This window comes from Schistocerca cancellata, chromosome 1 (genome assembly GCF_023864275.1).
Source record: "Schistocerca cancellata isolate TAMUIC-IGC-003103 chromosome 1, iqSchCanc2.1, whole genome shotgun sequence".
Lineage (NCBI taxonomy): Eukaryota > Metazoa > Arthropoda > Insecta > Orthoptera > Acrididae > Schistocerca > Schistocerca cancellata.
The window spans coordinates 304,122,792-304,141,211 of NC_064626.1; positions in this window are offsets into that span (position 1 = coordinate 304,122,792).

An 18,420-nucleotide genomic window follows, 5' to 3' on the forward strand; every position below is an offset into this window, starting at 1 on the left:
TCGAAGTAGAGAGGATATAAAATGTAGACTGGCAATGGCAAGGAAAGCGTTTCTGAAGAAGAGAAATTTGTTAACATCGAGTATAGATTTAAGTGTCAGGAAGTCGTTTCTGAAAGTATTTGTATGAAGTGTAGCCATGCATGGAAGTGAAACATGGACGATAAATAGTTTGGACAAGAAGAGAATAGTAGCTTTCGAAATGTGGTGCTACAGAAGAACGCTGAAGATTAGATGGGTAGATCACATAACTAATAAAGGGTATTGAATAGAATTGGGGAGAAGAGGAGTTTGTGGCACAACTTGACTAGAAGAAGGGATCGGTTGGTAGGACATGTCCTGAGGCATCAAGGGATCACCAATTTAGTATTGGAGGGCAGCGTGGAGGGTAAAAATCGTAGAGGGAGACCAAGAGATGAATCACTAAGCAGATTCTGAAGGATGTAGGCTGCAGTAAGTACTGGGAGATGAAGAAGCTTGCACAGGATGGAGTAGCATGGAGAGCTGCATCAAACCAGTCTCAGGACTGAAGACCACATCAACAACAACATTGTCGATAAATCGATATGAAAGAAATAATCTTATGAAAAATATATCGATAAACACACTTCGACAGTGAACTGTCCACATGTCGACATTATCACCACTTTCCCCGAAATAAGAAATTCTCCACTCCTATTTTTTATTTAATCTCATCTACTTAAAAGAAAACACAGGCCACTTGGAGCGCTGTGGTCGTGTGACCGTCCACTGGAGTCACAAGCAGTGAAGTTGGGTATGTGTGCCATTCAGCTGTATGTAATCAACGAATAAAGACGCGTCGAATTGGAGACGCGACAGAAAGAAGCTCACGTGCATTTCCATGAGTCCCTGACCATATTGTGATTGCAGCTGCCCAATTTGTCGCTTTATGAATGCCTACTGTCCATCGTGTCTAGAAGGAATGATGTACTACTTGCAACCACACAATGTGGCGCAAGAAAAAAAAATTCTTGCCTGGCAACGACCAGCAATTGCACGCCATGCCACTGGAAATCGGTTTGTAATATCTCTTTATATTCTACTAATTGTCCCTGCACAATTCTATGAGTGAATTACGTTTCCTACTTGACCATCTATATACTTGCAGAATCGATGCGAAAAGTAGTACAGTACTATTACTATTCCATGAGCGCATAATTACTCTTTGTAATATTCTCCCTGGTGTGTGTGTTGAGAGGACTTCTAGGATTTTCTCTGTGCCGAATAGCCGCATTGAATAATTGTAATTTTGCTATCGAGATTACTGGAAGAAAGAGATTGGAAATATATTGTATGCTGATCAAGAGAATACTGTATATACTGAGCATTTACATCAAAGGTCTGTAACGAATGTCATCATATATGTATTCTCTAATTGGAAATTTGCACAAAGTTGTCGTTTCGTTGATAATCAGAAGGGAACTTCCGATGAATTGGAAACGAACCTGCAATTATTTGATCCAAGAGCTCCATTATTTCATAGGATAATTAAACTCTATCAAAGCAAACTTTCCGCTTGATCTGAGATTTCCCGACGCAAGAAAACCAAGACATTTTATTTACACAGGATTGCCGATCGCTTCTAATCATCGAGACTGTGGACAAGGAGAGTCATCGTCCGATTCTGATTAAACAAGTAAACTTAATTATAACTTTCTTGAGCGACTGTGACGACTGTGATATGGCTGCTTATGAATGAGATCATTAATAAAATACTAATAACTAAATTTCCTCTTCACCAGCAACCAGTATAAGCACAATACTAAATAAAATTATATTGGCGCCAGTGTGACAGGATTCTCTTGGATTGTTCTATAATACATGTATTTTCTGTTTCATGATAAACTACGAGAACGAGCTGGAACTAAGCTGCAGAGATATCCTGTGCTGACAGTAAAGGTTGCCGATAGGAAAGGTTTCACCTACTATACAAGAAGTACACTCTAGATAAAGGCCAGAACAAACCAATTTTTAATTTTGTAGTTGAAATAGAATTTGAAGTATCTTGGAAAGCAGTTTTTCAGAGAGTAGTTAGCTTGTAGAATTTTAATGTTGTGTGATTATTGTTTCGTGTGTGAGCATTTAACTTGACTACACCAGTGAATTAATCTGCACGTTAAACTTGGTTAAGACATTAATTTTGAAACAATATTCAGTGATTTATAAACTGTGATAGATAATTATTTCATGGTATTAGCTAGAGCTACATATAAAATGTCCATGCATCAGCAACAAGACGTGCAACAGCCTTCAGCTGTTTGCGCCGAAGTAGGGGTCACAGAGAGCAATTCTGAGACTGTTGTGGATAGCGGTAGCGATATAGAAACCCCCGCTGGTTCAGACAATGTTCGTACGACACCATATCAAAATGTTGTGGACCCGTTAATTGTGATTATGCAGCAGCTATCCCTCTTATCAGAAGGGTAAACCGAATTACAGAATCAATTACGAGAAAGCTTTAATGAACTAGATCACAGGTTAAATATCAAGACACAGGAAATAAAAGAACAGGCAGAAAGAACCGAACAAAATCTCATTGCTCAAATTGAGCAGGTCCGTCAGCAATGTCAAGAATCTACCAGTAAATTAAAGGCGGAACTAACCGAATATGTATCTGTCACGATAGACACGATACAAAAACAAGTCGAACTTGTTCCTCAATTAATACAAGCACAAGAGGACATGCAGTGTGCCGTAGCTATGATACGTGAAATAGTAGAATCACAAGACAATCTAAAGAAGTAGTTCGACGAAGTCAAGGAAAACCAGACGAATGTTGAACACAGAATCAATGTACGTACCGGAAAATTTTCAGAAATAACATTAGAACGGCAGAATTTTTCTTCTGAAAAGATAGAAGAAACAGTGAAAGTAGCTTTGCAGTCGATTTCTGATAGTTCCGGAGAGAATTTCTTTAACAAAGAGTTGAAGAAAGTCCGTGACCAACTTGGTGAGGAAATTTAGCGTTGGAAGGAAAATATTGAAAGATCGTTAAATCTCTCGCAGGAGGATTTGGAAACCGCGCGAAGCAAGAAACAAAATTCTCAATCTATGCGTGACATTCCGTCAACGTCAAGGCCAGACGCAGACAGAAGTATAACGTCCCAGGTTAGAGCTGATCTACCAGATTGTCACCGTGAAGATTCTGAACAGCATGATTTTTGGAATCGTAATGCGGTAGAAGAAAAAATGATTAATCAAAGACAATTCCAAATCTTTAATCCTGATAAAAGGAATGTTCATCCTGTAGTTTTCATTAGAAGCTTTAGAGGTCTATTTCCACGCTCTTGGACAGAATGGCAAAAGATTAGTTTTGTGTCAGGATATATTCGAGTATCAGGAGCATTGTGGGCATCTGGGCAAATATCGTCCTGTAAAGTATATAATGAATTTGAGCAGCACTTTTGCAGCTCGTGAGCTTTTTCTGAGTATAAAATGTCGTGCTAATATACTTTATTAAGTCCTTGTAAAATCTCGTTGACGAGATGATGGCTTCACCGTTAAATGTCATCCTACCAGTTCGATTATACAACTAGAATTTTTGTAGAGTTTTCACGTTAATGTTGGTGATCTTACATCTTTCCGTAGCAAACTTGAAAGTGGATGCTTAGCGTCTGAAATTAGTTATTTAATAAATTTCATTTTGCAACTGAGACAGTGAGGCAGTGTATTTTTAACTGTTTCTGTCTCGAACATCATCACAACATTTACTCACAACATTTACGAGCAGCCCCTGACTTTCGATGTGTTTTCGAATGTGCTTTTCGCGAATGCTTAGCTGGATGCCTACTACACTGTAGTTCAGGGGCGACTGGCGAACCCTCCCACTTGCCTTCTTAGTGCTATGCTGGGCCCCAATACATACTGCTAAATAGTCCCGCCCCTTACTATTATTCAATATTCTTAAATTCGTACAATAAATCTAATGTTTTTCATCGCCTCCACGCCTTTCATTTACAGAGGGTATCTCAAATTTAAAAAGGAAGGCACTTTAAGAAGTTTACCGTCGTGCACAAACAGATCCAAACACATTATATTTCAGTTCCTCTCTCAAACAATTTAAGTACTTCATTCTATCACTGCTCTTGTCCCCCTCTTAATAGTGAAAAAAACTAGCCTACCTGCCTAGGCTTCAACTCTCTACAATGTCACATAGTCTTACACCTTATGATTCTCAGTACTGAACATGTTCCATTCCCCATCAGAACCCAATTGTGGCGCTGTGGAGTAAATCCCGGCAACATTCTTTCGTTGCCGGGTCAGCACTATAGCCTATGCCCCATATGTAGGGCAAACAGCTTGCTCTTTGCAAGCTTTACTTAGCACTGTGTCAGCGTCGTACTTTTAAAAACTGGCATCCAATTTCATCATAATTTCCAACAAAGAAAATGTAACACGTTCTGACTGATGCTGATTCCAAATTTCTCTGTTTCAGAAGTGTCCTCTAAGGAGGAACTATCCAGATACAGACTGTTGCCAATATACAACAGTTATTGTGTAAAATTTTGTGACGGTTAGGTATACGCGTCAGAGATGAGAATTCGCTAGTTTCATACTCACCTAGAAACACAGAATGTAAACATGCCTCGTCTCATTTCCGTTCTTATGTCTTCAGGCTATCCAAGAGGTGAACCCAGGCGTGTTAACAAACACCAGTGACATTCCGCTGGTAAAAGTTGCGGCTGTCGCGATTTATTCATGCTACAGAAGCCGCCAAATATTTCCCCTGCACCCTCAATTTTTTATTTGTTTATTTATCCTTTTGAATTATCAGTCCTACGAATGCTTCGCTGCCACCCGCCAGAAATTCCTCTTCATCTTAGAATACCTACCACTTGCAACCTACGTCTCTAATAATTATTAATGGAATCTATTCCAACCTCTATCCTCCCCTCTAGACTGTACCCTCTATGGCTCCCTGTAGTAACATTGAAGTTAATCCCTAACGTCTTAACACATTTCCTGTCACCCTGTGCTTTATTTTTCTCAATGTTTCCCATATGGTCCTGTCTTTGTCGATTGCGCGTAGAACCTCCTCATTTCTTACCTTATCAGTCCACCAAATTTTCAACATTTTTCTATTTCACCACATTCAAATGCTTATGTTGCGTTCTTTCCCAGTTTTCCCAAAGTCCATAACTCATACCATAGAATAATGTGCTCCGAACTTACGTTCTCAAAATTTTTTACTCCGTTTGTCATATCTGATTTTTCAATAAAACCTGTGCCAGTCTTGTTCTGTCGAGAACAAAACCAGAACATATCCCGTAGGGAAAGAGAAAGAAATGGAACGAAACAGATATGATCCAGGCGATTCGTGCCGTCAGACAAAAGTATGGGGAGCACTGAAGGACGCTAAAACATTTAATGTCCTACGATCGACGTTACAAGCATTTAAAAAGGTTGAAATTTCTCCTCCAAAATTAATTTCACGGAAAACTGGAACAAAACATAGCAGAGAACTTTTTTGGTGACTTATATCGAATAGCACACCAGCAGTTAACGACAAGAAATAGTATGCAAGTGAGAGAAAGGAGTCCGCAGCTCGTGGTCGTGCGGTAGCGTTCTCGCTTCCCACGCCCGGGTTCGATTCCCGGCGGGGTCAGGGATTTTCTCTGCCTCGTGATGACTGGGTGTTGTGTGCTGTCCTTAGGTTAGCTAGGCTTAAGTAGTACTAAGTTCTAAGGGACTGATGACCATAGATGTTAAGTCCCATAGTGCTCAGAGCCATTTGAACCATTTTTTTTTTTTTTTTTTTTTTTTTTTGAGAGAGAAAGGAAGAGGTTGGGATGGTCTATTTTTGCTGCGTCATTAGAAGACCAAACAAGCGAAGGTTTAATTAAGGTTAAATTAAAAAAATACAAACGGAAATGGGAGAAAAATGCAAAAATATAATTCAGATCATTCTCAGATAGATGAATTAGCCACGCCACTCGTTCATGATGACTTCAGTAATTTATACTTCCCTGTAAGAAAAAAAGCCGGCCGGTGTGGCCGTGCGGTCCTAGGCGCTTCAGTCTGGAACCGCGTGACCGCTACGGTCGCAGGTTCGAATCCTGCCTCGGGCATGGATGTGTGTGATGTCCTTAGGTTAGTTAGGTTTAATTAGTTCTAGGCGACTGATGACCTCAGAAGTTAAGTCGCATAGTGCTCAGAGCCATTTTTTTGTAAGAAAAAACTAGTCAGACACTGATGGTGTAGAAGGTATTTTTGTGAAACAAAGTTTCCTGATGACGTGTGAGGAGCGGTGTAGGTCACGTGCATCGTGCGCAACCTGTGGATAAATCACGAATGGGCAGGGAATGATAAAGTCATTTATATTTGTGACTTGTCAAGAGAACAGAATGTTTTACATTATGTGACCACATTTTTTGATAAATCACAGATTTAAAAATAAAAATATGCCTTACTACTTTTAAACTGCTAAACGTTTCTAATATTTTATTCTTTAAACAAATTGTTTATCGTTCATTTTACTGAGTTTTCTTTTAAATTATACTTCAGTATTTTTAGGAATATCCCAAATGTAGACCACACCTGTAAGTTGTGTTAACCAGCCAATTCTTTTAAATCCAAAATAAGAAGTAATTGTGGGAGTGAGTTACATTTCACCATAATGGTTTATAGCAGGACACTTCAAAGTATGGTTTACTGCAGCATTCTTCAATTTATTTTCGACAAAACGTGAGCTACATCTCCCATATGTAGACTCTTCCCTCTCTTATTACATACCGCTCGCATATACTAAACGCACTGTGCAATAAATATGCAATAACGGGTGCTTATAGGGCGCAATCGTCTTTACTATTTGACCATCCGAAACACGTTGCCAGCGGCACGACAAGCCAAGCTCCTATGCCGATTCCGTTCTCCCAGCAGTGCCACTTATCACATAGACCATCGGAGAGCTTCTGATTGCAGTGTCCGGAAATCATAGGTGCACACAAAAGCGACAATTTAAGTTTGAATCTGGTCTCGGGGCGTCTTATGATGGCGTTATAGTATGAGGACTGCTCGCGATAGGCAGGAAATCCGGGTTCCAGTTCCAGTGCAGCATAAATTACCAATTGTTACTGCACGGTTGCTGCAGCACAAGTTCAGCACATACGAACGGTTTCACTCATGTCTTATGCTTCTTTGATGATTTCATTCAAATCGAACCATTCATTTCATTTCGGTGCTTTTAAATTACTTTGCAATTATATTTCCCTCCCATTATTTGCGAGAGTGCTGCAAAGGGAATGACTCAAAGGTACAAACCAGGATAGGGAAGTAATTGACAATGGTACCAACTATCCTTCACCATGGACGTGCGGAGTATACACTGACGGGACATAATATTTGAACTACCTGCTTAATAGCACGCTGGCCCACATTTGGAACTCAATACAACAACGATTCTGCATGACATAAAGACAAGTCTTTGGCACCAGACATCCCCGCATTCCCGTAAATAAGGCGCCGGTAGTATGAGAGTGAGAACCGGCTCCCGATAGCGTCTTAGGTGTGTTCCTCCCGCTTCACATACGGCAAATTTGGTGGTCCAAACATCAAAGTTGGTTCACTAGCGTGCCCCTCGAACCACTGTAGCTACTGCCTTGTGACACAGAAAGTTGTTCAGAAAGGTGGCGTCTTCATCGGGGAAGACAGCAAGCACGAAGGGATGAAGGAAGTCCGCAATAATGTTCACGTAGACCACAGCGGTCTTTTTTTTCCTTTAGTCTTCTGACCACGAATTCCCTCCTGTGCCAACCTCTTCACCTCAGAATGGCATTGGCAACCTACGTCCTCAATAATTTGCTCGATGAATTCCAATCTCCGTCTTCATCTACAATTTTTGCTCTCTACAGCTCCCTTTAGTACCATAGAATTCATCTCCTGCTGTCTTAACTGATGTCCTATCATCCTGACCCTTCTCTTTGTCAGTATTTTCCATTTATTTATTTCCTCAGACTGCGCAGAACCTCCTCTTTCCTTACCTTTATCAGTCTATCCAATTTTCAATATTCATGTGTAGCACCTCATCTCAAATGCTTCGATTCACCTCAGTTCCAGTTTTCCCACAGTCCATGTTTCACTATCATACAATGCTGTGCTCCAAACGTACATTCTCAGAAATTTCTTCCTCAAATTAAGGCCTATGGTCGATACAAGTAGACTTCTCTTGGCCAGGAATGCTAGTCAGCTTTTGATGTCCTCCTTGCTCCATACGGCATGAGTTATTTTGCTATCTAGGTAACAGAATTCCTTAACTTCATCTACTTCGTGATCATCAATTCTGCTTTGCTGTTGCTGCTCGCTGTTTGCATTTTTACTTCTCATTATTTTCTAAGGTTTCCTCTCACTCCACATTCTGTACTCGTTAGACTCTTCATCCCATTCAGCAGATCGTGTATTTCTTCTTCACTTTCACTCAGGACAACAATGTCATCATTGATATCCTTTCACTTTGAATTTTAATTCCACTCATGAAACTTTCTTTTATTTCCACCACTGCTTCTTCGATACACTGATTGAACAGTAACGGCAAAAGAATACATACCTATCTTACATGCTTTTTAAACAGAGCATTTCGTTGTTGCTCGTCCACTCTTATTATTCCTTCTTGGCTATCCTCCTCTCCTTATAGCTTACCCTTATTTTTCTGAGAATTTCGGCATCATTTTACTGTGTACAACGCCTGTTACAGGTCAACAATTTCTATGAATGTGTCTTGATTTTTATTTAGCCTTGCTTCCATTATCAACCGTAACTACAGAATTGCCTCTCTTGTGCCTCTACCTTTCCTAGAGCCAACCTGATAGTCATATAACACATCCTCAATTTTCTTTTCCATTCTTCTGTATATTATACTTGCAAACAACTTGGATGCATGAGCTATTAAGCTGATTGTGTGATAATTCTCCCAGTTGTCAGCTCTAGCAGTCTTCGTAATTGTGTGTACGATATTTTTCCGAAAGTCAGATGCTATGTCGCCAGACTCATACTCGTAATTTCTACAAACAAACGTAAATAGTTGTTTAGCTGACCCTTCCCCAATTATTTTAGAAATTGTGATGCAATGTTGTCTCTCCTTGTTGCCTTGTTTGATATTAAGTCCTCCAAAGCTCTCTTAAATTTTAATTCTAATACTGTATTTCCTATCTCTTCTAAATTAACTCCTGTTTTTTCTTCTGTCACTTCAGACAAATCTTCCCCCTCATATAGGCCTTCAATGCACTGTTTCACTTATCCGCTCTCTCCTCTGCAGTGGAATTTCCGTTGCACTCTTAATGTTACTACCCTTGCTTTTAATATTACCAAAGGTCGTTTTAAGTTCCCTATATACTGAGTCCACCCTTCCAACAATCGTTTCTTTTTCGATTTCTTCACATCTTTCATGCAGCCATTTCGTCTTAGCTTCCCTGCTCTTCCTACGTATTTCATTCTTCAGCGACTTGTACTTCTGTATTCCTGAATTTTCCTGAACATTTTTGTACTTCCTTCTTTCATCGATCAACTGAAGTGTTTCTTCTGTTACCCATGGTTTCCTCGCAGATACTTTCTTTGTATCGATGTTTTCCTTTCCAGCTTCTGTGACTACCCTTTTTAGAGATGTCTATTCCTCTTAAACTGTACTGCCTACGGCCGAGCGGGATTAGCCGAGCGGTCTTGGGCGCTGCAGTCATGGACAGTGCGGCTGGTCCCAGCGGGGGTTCGAGTCCTCTCTCGGGCATGGATGTGTGTGTTTGTCCTTAGGATAATTTAGGTTAAGTAGGGTGTAAGCTTAGGGAGTCCCATAAGATTTCACACACACACACACACACACACACACACATGTACTGCCTACTGAGCTATTCCTTATTTTGTATCTGTAGCCTTAGAGAACTTCAAGCGTATCTTGTCATTCCTTCCGTGTGCCACTTCTCTGGTTATTGATTCTTCCTGACTAATCACAAATTTCAGCCAACTCTTATTCACTATTTGGCCGCCCGGTGTGGCCGAGCGGTTCTAAGCGCTTCAGTCTGGAACCGCGCGACCGCTAAGGTCGCAGGTTCGAATCCTGCCTCGGGCAGTCCCATAGTGCTCAGAGCCATTTGAACCGCGTTTTCTTCAATATTGCATTGTGATCTGAGTCTATATCTTCTCCTGGGTACGCCTTACAATCCAGCCTCTGATCTTTACGTCGTCTACAGCTGTCATAGTGCCTTAGACTAATACCAAAGGTCACCATGTAAGCTCAGTTGAATGTCCCTAAAGCACATTAGTACCCCACTGCCCTGCGTCCATGACGCGTTGTGTGTTTCGTGCAGCTGTCCGCCTGGATGACGATGTATATACAACCGTCGACGAGGTATAACAGCAAACGTTATTCATCCAATCAGGTGACATGTTTCCATTGATCTGTATTCCAATCCATACGGTGTTCTTGGGTCAACATGGGAATAAATCGGGTATCGCCTGCTCCGAAGCCCCATGTTCTATAATATGTCCTGAACTGTACGTTCTGGAACAGCACGAGCATTATATGTGTCGTCATATCTGCAACAGACAGCCGCCTACCCAGTTTTCCAGAGCGAGCAAGCCTTCGTTCTCCACATTATGTTGTGAGACACGGATGTCCAAAACTTTGTCGTCCACTCATGGTTTCACTTTCCACAGATGCGCACGACAAAAGCACGTCAACATCCGAGGCGTTTCGTCATTTCCGAGGTGCTCATACCCAGGCACCTGCCTTAACAGTGCACCCTTTGTCGGCGAATTTCCACATTTCCGGCGCTTTCGTCACTACAGCGATTCCTCATCCATATCTTGTTCCTCTTGTACGCTTTTCTGACCGCGTCACGCGCCTGAAAAGCCAGCAGCATTACGCATTGTTCATGTTATGGCTCGTCACTGTATAATTTCTTATTCTCGCAGGTGTGCAGTAATTAGTCTGACAACTCGAGGAACTTGGGAACTCGTTTGCCCCTATATGAATGTGGAGGGTCATGCCTTTGCAAGTCGTTAAGGCGATGCGCAGGCTGCGACAGCCACTGCGCCCGACGGGCACTGCCGGCTGGGGGGTCAGCCGTTTATGGCATCGTTTTGTATGCAAGGCTCCGGCGGAACACTTGAAGTCTGTCACTGCACTCGCGGCGGTCCAGGAAGTTTGCGGGCGGCTCCTCTTTTTGTGGATGCAGCGACAGCACCGTTAGGCGATGCAGCCCCCGCGGCGGGGCTTCGGCTGGGAACCGGCCCCAGTAATTACCAACTGGCAGGGCCAAACGGCGCCAAAGTCCGCCACCGCCGCTGCTCACCTCAAGTACCTGCTTAGCCCGCCGAGTTACCACCAACGTCCGCTGGCAGCGCCCACATGCCGCAGGCGACGTACGCCGCACGCGAATTTAATGCGCGTCATTGTTACCCTACGGCTGGTAAAGGAAGCGTGCGTCAGTGGCTGACCTGGCTCCAGCTTCTACAAGATGTACCGAAATTCCATAGGCAAATTTCGTAGATTGTTCTTGGACATTTTCCACTTTTCTTTTCCTTTTTTTTTTGTGCAAGGGTCCATGACTTCCAGTAGCTCGTTACCGAGTAATTGGAATTCGTTCAACTATCTGTCTGCATTGCACTGAAAATGTCTGCGCAACAGAGAAAAAGTCGACGGTATGCACTGTCTTATTTGGAAACAAAATTTGTTTCAAGAATGAGATTTTCACTCTGCAGCGGAGTGTGCACTGATATGAAACTTCCTGGCAGATTAAAACTGCGTGCTGGGCCGAGACTCGAACTCGGTACCTTTGCTTTCGGGGGCAAGTGCTCTACCAACTTTTTTTTTAAAATCTAATTTTGTTCCATTTTGTTCGTTGCATCTGCTCGGGGCGGACGTCGTAAGACATCCGTTTAAGTTCGTTGTTGATCGATTAGCTCAGTTTTTTTTATTACAGAGTGCTGCTAACCCTCTGACCGAACACGCTGAGCTACCGTGCCGGCTTTTTTCAGTTCGGAGTTGATCCATTAACGGAGTTTATTATTATTATTATTATTATTATTATTATTATTATTACAGAGGGCAGGTAACCCTCTGACCGAACACTCTGAGTTAAAGTGCCGGCTGCCAACTGAGCTACCCAAGCACGACTCACGCCCAGTCCTCACACCTTTACTTCTGCCAGCACCTCGTCTCCTACTTCCAAACTTTACAGAAGCCCGCAAAAGGCAAAGGTCACGACATCGAGTCTCGGTCCGGCACACAGTTTGAATCTGCCAGGAAGTTTCAAAATTTGTTTCATTCATTAATGGCAACTGCTGCTGACAACTATTATGCCCAGTGTACTCTCCACCCTCGAGCTTGCATTTAGTACTGCTCATGTCTCTCTCGGGTTTGTTTTTCTCAACAATTTTAGTTGTACACTAGCAGTGATACACAGCAGTACGAATAGGTTTACCTCATGAAGAGCTGAGCAATATCCAACTCCTGTACGGTTGTACTGAATTCAAACCACACAACGACAGCAACCACATCACTATACTTTCGCGTCTTTGTTAGAGTTGTTGAAATTCCTTGGTTATGCATTGCATATTTTGGTGTTTTTGTTGTTTTGAAGGTATTTTCAAAGAAAAAAAGAGTCATAATTATAATGCACTCTATAACGGCCACTGGAGACCGTGGGCCCCGTGCACCAAAATACATGGAAAGAGGAGAGGAAATGTATAGAGAGATGATGGAGGAAGAGTTGGATAGAGAGAGGAGGAAGGAGAGCATGGACAGAGAAGGTGTGAGGAGAAGATGGGCAGAAGTGGGCGAGGAGGAAATGATCAGAGAATGAGAAGTTAGGTGGCCAGAGAGAGAGCGGAGGAAGAGAGGGGCAAAGAAGGAGAAGATGGTGATGGATAGAGAGCGGGACGAGGAGGTGATTAGTAGAGAGAGGGATGAGAAAGAAAAGGATAGGGAGACGGTGGAGTAGAAGAAAGACATAAAGAGGAGGATGAACGCAGGGGGAGGACGAGATGGACAATGCGAAAGGTGAAGAGGGACATGTGTAGGAGGCACATAGAGAAGGTTAGGGGTCAGGTGGAAGAGGAAGACCGTGTGAGGTGGAAGGCGGGAAATAAATACAGGGTGTACATAAAGTCCAAGAACACTTTCAATTATTTATTGCACAAGAACTAAACAGTGTATAGATGTCATACATATTGCATTTTGAAGAGGAACTCTGAAAGCTTTTTTTTATTTTTTTATCGTTTACAAACGTTCGATATGCAAACCATGAGTGATCCGGCAGACGAGTACGGTAATCGAATTCTTGCCATACCCGTCCCAGCATGGCATCATCGACTGTGGGAGTCGCTTCCCGTATTCTCTCCCGGAGCTCTGCTACATCACGTGGTAGAGGCGGTCCATACACCAGATCTTTAATGTGTCCCCACAGAAAAAAGTCACACATTCGCTGAACAGCTGTAGCACATTTGTTTTTGTCGGAACTCCAACACAGAGAAAGCTCGCTCCGCACCTGGACTCGCAATGTTTGCGCGTAGCGCTGACTATCGGCAAATTACCAACCTATGCTGCGGCGGTATACATGAAAAAAACTTTCAGGGTTTCTCTTCAAAATGACATATCTGTGCAATGTTTGGTTCTTCTGCAATAAATAACTGAAAGTGTCCAAACGTTCAAATGTGTGTGAATTCATAAGGGACCTAATTACTGAAGTCATAGCTCCCTAGTCTTACACACTATTTAAACTCATTTATGCTAAGAACAACACACACGCCCTTGCCCGAGAGAGGATTCGAACTTCCGGTGGAGGGGGGGGGGGGGGGGGGAGGGCCGCGCAGTTCGTAACAAGGCGCCTCAAATCGCGCGGCCACTCCGCGCGTCACTGAAAGTTTTCCTGGACTTTATGTACACCCTGTATATAGCTGGGCAAAGCTGTGTATTCAGCAAGTCGAAAATAATATATCGATAATAGTCTCCATTTATTCTCCGAAAAGGATCCTGGTAATGTCTTTGTATAACAGAAAAAAAAGTCTCAGAGGACTCAAAGATACACAATTAAGCCCTTAATATCGTCAGAAACAGTACCGTGTTTTAACTTTAGCAAACATAGCCAAGCTCTTGGAAAAAAATTTAAAGAGAATAGTGGTTGACTTATTGCACTCTTCTGCTTATTTCTGACATGCGTTGTCAAACTGAACATTATACAAAACATCATGGAATTATGTAGATACGGCTAAGTTTACTTCTCTTTCCCACTCTGTGCGCTATTGGCGCACATCTTCTATACGACAAATCTTTAATTGCAAAAACCATAAAATGTACTAAAGTTACAATAAATGCTATATCGTTGATGCAGTAAAACGATAGTTAAAACAAGTGATCAGTATGAAGCACATTTGCCGGCCGTGTGCCGAGCTGTTCTAGGCGCTTCAGTCTGGAACCGCACGACCGCTACGGTCGCAAGTTCGAATCCTGCTTCGGGCATGGTTGTGTGTGATGTCCTTAGGTTAATTAGATTTACGTAGTTCTAAGTTCTAGGGGACTGATGACCACAGATGTTAAGTCCCATAGTGCTCAGAGCCGTTTGAACCATTTGAAGCACATTTCCGGCGGCTGATGGAGCTGCATTTCCTCCTGCGAAATCATTACATCACTGGCCATCGCACTTCTATTCCGCCTGCGAGGTTTCTTACATTAGCTGGGTAGATGCTCGGAAGTGAAGTCACGGCCCGGTAGGCACAATGGGCACCCGGACACAGCAAGGCCCCATCATCAGCTGGAGCACAGCGGCTACCTCAACGAGGTAGACCGCTGCAAACACATTCTGTCTGATTCCTTCCGTCCAATTCTTCTACAATACCTAACGATTTACTTTTTGAAACTTTCTGTAAAATTTATAGTTGGTCTTCAATTTTGTCAATATTATGTCTCTTCTTTTGCATACGTAAGCCTAGCGCTGTTTTGTTGCTGGCGTAAGTGTCCTGTTTCAATCTCAACCCAGAGGACCTGCGTGTCTGGCCGATATAGCTTTTTTTCTTTTTTTCACGGTAATGGCATGGTATTTTGTGGACCCCCAGATTTTATATATTTATTATTCTTACGAAGCACGCTATGACTGTAGCACTAAAGTGACTGTGTCAGAAATGAACGGAAGTTCATAGCCAAGTTTGTTACTACAGCTTTATATTGCGCCAAAACACTTTACAAATGACACCAAAACATATGTTGTACTCTCAGCTCGGGGTTGCAACCAATTGTGCAAAATCTTGAGGCCCAGTCAACTCTAGAAACTGGGTAACATTCAATCTTCCAGTCAATCAATTTTATGGTTTTAGGCCACAGTAACGGACATTTCCTTTGGGTCTCTCGGCTACTCTTCTGCTGCCCCTTGGTACTACGTTTAATTAAAATTATTTACGTAGTAACATTCAGAGACTTTTCCACTTAGGTCATAGAAAACAATCTTTAACTTCAGTTCCTAAACTTTTGTACGTATACTCTAAGTTATCGAAACTACACTATCCCGCCACCACTTACGCTGACACAGAAGATATCCCTTGCATGGACGCGGATAAGAAGCATTTCTCAGCTAGGAAGGGCGTGGAATAGATCGCTGCAGCTTCAATGATCATCGTAACAAAATAATGGAATTCAAAGCTCGCACGGATATATTTAAGTGCCCGTTTTTCCCTTGCGGTGTTCGAAAGTGGAAAGGTAGAGAAATAAATTCTTCATTTGTGTGGCCGTAGTGTCCGTAGCTGCTTCATAATTCTTGAGGGTATAGTTGCAACTACAGGATAAAAATACTCTCAACGTAGAGAAATAACTTGAAGGTAGTTCAATGAACCCTCTGCTAGGCACTTAACTGTGAATTGCAGACTATTCATGTAGATGTTGATCTGCCTAATGGGAAATGAGACGTATAGGTGTATACGTTCTGCTCACCAACATCTCCAGCAATGTCAAAACTTCTCTACACATTCCTACGGCGTGAGAGCAGGCAAAGATGTTGATGGTGGTTTGTCCAGAGGGTGCGAATGCTAAGTTAAGCGGTCCGCTGAGTTTCGTCACAGAGAAGTATCAACACAGTACTCTCTATTATAACGGTTTAATGTAAATTCCTGTTCTAGTATCAAATGGGAGCAATTCTAGCCACAGGTCACTAACTAATAAAAGCTTCCAGTTACTGACCGCTACTTTGCCAGAAACACAAGAATGTAAAGTAATACTGATATCAACAACACAGTTGTTACCCCGCCTAGGCAACATTTAGTAATCAGCAACTACACTTATTGTGAACCAACAGGCAAATTTCCTCACAGCGACTGATGGACGATACGAAACTAAGTTTGTGACTTTTGTTTCGCAATTTATTTCAGTTTTTCATATCTCATAACGCCATATTAGATAACGAGGTTATACCATTCCAAATTAAATTAATAGGAACGCTTGTTTTATTGTTTTATGTAACAGGGCTTACTGGGGAGAAACAGTCACACGTCACTTGTACAATGTCGCGTGGCGTCCAGCATACATAAACACCAATTTTAAGGATTGACTCAAATCCATGTCTTTCCCTCCCTTTGGCGACGTACATTATCAAGACGAAGTTAATTAAACATTCTGAATGTGCATAGTTTGTTACACCCTTTAGCATTCGATGATGTTCGCGTAACTTCTTACTGTCCGCATGAAGTTCAGCAAATATTTTATTTTTCACATACAGAAAACGAATTATTTCACAAACTTCACATTTTTTTAGGATGTGAAACCGGCGAACTCACTGACGAAACTGTTGGGAACTATGACACTTTGCCAGGAAACAGAGGCAACGGCACTAGTGCAGAAAGAACAATAATAAAGCTTTTTTTTTCTTTTTTGAGACTTTAGTTTCACTTTCGGTGCAACACGTGCACAGCCCAAGAAGTCCCATAGGAATCAAGTATCGGCTCCAGAGGGGTAAAGGAGGTCTGTTACTGGGGAAGGACGTGAGACAGGTTTGTAGCCTTTCCCCGATCCTATTCACTCTCTACAGTGTGCACGCAGTAAAGGAACTCAAAGAAAAACTATGAATAGGAATTGAAGTGCAAGGAGAAGAAATAAAAACTTTGACGTTTGGCGATGACATTTTAATTCTGTCAGAAACAGCAAAGGAACTGGAATCGCAACTCAACTCAGGGTGTTGAAAGGAGGATATTAGATGAACATCAGCAGAAGCAAAACAAGGATAATGGAATGTAGCCTAATTAAATCAAGTGATGCTGAGAGAGTTAGATTAGGAAATGGGACAAAGACCTAGATGAGTTTTGTTATTTGGGCAGCAAAATATTTGATGATGATCGAAGTTGAAAAAATGGCTCAAATGGCTCTGAGCACTATGGGACAACTTCTGAGGTCATAAGTCCCCTAGACTTAGAACTACTTAAAAACCTAACTAACCTAAGGACATCACATACATCCAGGCCCAGGATTCGAACTTCGGCAACAAAAGCGTTTCTGAAGAAGAGGAATTTGTTAACATCGAATATAGATGTAAGTGTTAGGAACGCTTTTCTGAAGGTATTTGTCTGGAATGTAGCCATGTATGGCAGTAAAACGTGGGCTATAAACAGTTTACACAAGCAGAAAATAGAAGTTTTTGATATGTGGTGCTACAGAAGAATACTGAAGATCAAATAGGTAGATCACGAAAACAATGAGGAGGCACTGAATGTAATTGATGAGAAAAGAAATTTGTGGTGCAATCTGACTAGAAAAACGGATCGGTTGGTAGTACACATTCTGGAATATCAAGGGATCACGACTTTAGTACTGGAGGGAAGTATGGAGAGGTAAAAGTCGTAGAGGGAGACTGTCTGGAGATAAAGAGGCTTGCATTGGATAGAGTATCATGGAGAGCTGCGCCGAACTAGCCTTCGGACTGAAGACCACAATAACAGATAACTGAAAAGTCTCGAAAGTGACATGGGTAAAAATGATCCCTCCCACGTCGGATAGGTGCCTATGTCGTACCGGAGTTTACATCGAGAGGTCACAGTAATGCCAGGGAAATGCTGAAGCGAACAGGTAGTCGATAATGGTGAACGGCGCGTGGAGCTCTGACGTATTTCTTGCAGTCGCCGCCTTAGTGGTCCCGCAGGCGACAGCTTGTATGATAGCTCTCGCCCACCGAACAATGGCCTGTAAATACAACTATCCAGACTGATCGGCCTTTAAACCTACGCCCGCCCGAGCCAAGAGAGCTTTTAATTGTTAGCTGCCAAGGCAGGAGGCTGGGGGCGTCCCGTGGGATGACGTGGGTAGGGTCAGCGACTGTCACCCAATAAGGCCCGACAGAAGGCATGAGCAATAGCGACCGATGATTTACGCGCCTCGTAGAGGATCGTAGGCAGGTAACCGCTCACGGATACTTAAAGGGTTGTGGAGCGATCAAGTAGAAG